Raw genomic sequence first — 2,707 nt, 5'->3', positions numbered from 1 at the left:
AAAAAAAAAAAAAAAAAAAAAAAAAAAAAAAAAAAAAAAAAAAAAAAAAAAAAAAAAAAAAAAAAAGGGTTACGTGACACTTCCGAAACGTCAAGTCAAATTATTGATATATCTGACATTAAAAAAAAAACATAAAGTACTAGAACATAAAATATAAGCAGTTTAAAGTTCATGAAGACAAATATCTTGAACTTTGCTTTAAATTTAAATAGATATATTTATATCTGGTGTGGCGTTTTTTTTTTTAATTTATTTTATACGTCAGTGTTATCTCAATGATATCATTTGAATGTTAGTTATATTATTGTTGCACGAAATATGTGAGTTGTGTTCAAAGAGTACAAAATATTCTAAGTTTGTCTCTTTCCTTTTGGCACCATGTCTCATAAAGCATAGGGATAAGGCAAGATGGCTCGTGTTAAACGTAATTCACTGTCAATTTGACGATTGATTATTAATCATATAACGAAAAATATAGGTCAATAAGAATATTCACTCGATTCAACGTTAATGAAAGATAAACATAGTTTAAAAGACATATTTCAAGTACGGTAAGAACATGGAAACATTTAGAGCGGCTAAGTGTTGGACAAAAATTGTGACTTGAGTGTGACGGAGATCATGTCTCAATGTCTCAATTTTCGTCTAGTATTCTAGTAAATTTCTACCACAAAGACAATCTTGGAACGTAGAAGCATTCAGAGCACGACTAAATTATATGAAATACCCTAAAACTTTACTATTGAATGTTGAACATGAATTGTGAGCTGGAACAGTGTAACAGTCGTCATGTCTCATTGTCCGTACAAGGTCTCTGTCACACCATGTTCACGTCTCAAATTTTATTATAGGTCTCTATCACATTGTTTTTAGGTCTCAATTTTCGACCAATATTCTAACGGATTTCTACTCCAAATATAATTTTGAAACAAAAAGGTATTTAGAACACGACTAAATTACAAAATACCCTCAAACTTTGTCACGTGTTTTTTAAAAACATCTCTATCCTAATCTCTTAAACGCTATATTTCATACCCACCGACGAAAATTATGACCTAAAACAATGCATGGCGACAACCTTATCTCAATTTCCGTTCCAAGCCTCAATCAAATCATTACAAACCCTAATTTTTCATTCAACATTCTAACAGATTTCTACACCAAAGATAGTTTCAAACCATTTTTGAAACGTCAACAGTAACTTTACAAAATTCCCTATTGTAACGTAACGTCATTAGTATTATTCTTATCGAGGGGGAATGGACCTACAAAAACAAGAAAAAAATGTACAATTAAGAGTGTCGGAGCAAGTCAAATCTGAAGAACAAGATATGATATGAAATGAAAAGGGCAGTTCAAAAATGTTAGGTTCATATTTGACCATAAACAAACCCAACACACCCACATCTCCATACCCCACATTTATCTTTTTTTTTTTTTTCCTTTTAAATATAATTTTTAATGTAGAATATTGAAATGGTTTTGATCCGAGCACTTGACACAATCACACTTTTGAAAGTAGCAGACTAGCGATTGTGCGACACTCACTTTTCAACGACAAGTGAACTAAGCCAATTTGTTCTTGCGTCGCTTACGGCCAAGCGACGTATGATCGAGCCTCTAGCCTCGATTTTAAAAGAAGATTTTAGAAAACGAGGGCAGAGAGAGATTTTTGGAAGAGACGGTATATAAGCAAGCAAGAGAGAGATAACAACGGCTTACAATATATAACCTTAGGTAAGAGGATATGACTACTTGTCAATTTCTCGACTAATGCTATATTTTGCTCGATCTCTGTCATCATATTGTAATACAATTTTTTAGCTGTGGTCTGCTTTCCAGTTCTTTAAGAATAAATGTTATATTTTAAGTAAGTACATTTTAATTTATTTTACTACGGCTCATTTCCAACATTAATACAAAAGGTCTCGAGCGGGTTATAAAAGCAAGATTAAAAAGCTGCTAATTAATAAATGATAATAAAACGCTAAAAAGATGAACTACCAAAAAAGTATGACTATGAAATTAACCGATAATGTACTAGTCAGATCACTAGCACATATTGTCTGTTTTAGCCCATTACGTATTAACGTCAGTCTCACAGTTTTAAACTGCGCTGTTAGAGGGAGGTTTTTACACCTTCACAATGAATACTTTGTTACCCTCTCCAACCGATGTGAAATCTCATAGATAAGATTTTATAGTTGCACGTTATTGAGGTTGTTCCATTGTCCTCTTTCATATATCTCTAGATTAGTTAATAGTATAGGTATTACTATTCTAAACCGAGACCTCCAAAATCTATCGATAATCTCAAGTAAACCACCTCTCGAGACTATCTAGTATGTGATATTTGCCCTACTCTAATCGTTAAACCTAGAAATAACTTATTTTCTCCGTTCCAAGAACGTCGTATCATAAGCCAACCACCTAAATGGGAAGATTCCTATCAGTATTTCCGAACGACAAATCAAACTATAAAACTAGGTATACAATATCATATAGCTTAGAAGGTATAAAAACTTTTGAAAGAAAAAGGGCTCACACGACAACCAATATATTTGGTCGTTCTCGTTCATACATCCAACGATCCTTTTAAATTTTAACCGAATTTAGTTCTCGATCCCGAACACGTCGACACAAAACTGTACTTTGTTTTTTTTTTTTTTTTTTTTTTTTTTTTTTTTTTTTTTTTTTTTTTTTTTTT

Source organism: Cucurbita maxima, unplaced genomic scaffold (genome assembly GCF_002738345.1).
Source record: "Cucurbita maxima cultivar Rimu unplaced genomic scaffold, Cmax_1.0 Cma_Scf00005, whole genome shotgun sequence".
Lineage (NCBI taxonomy): Eukaryota > Viridiplantae > Streptophyta > Magnoliopsida > Cucurbitales > Cucurbitaceae > Cucurbita > Cucurbita maxima.
Note: the sequence above shows the minus strand (reverse complement) of the source record.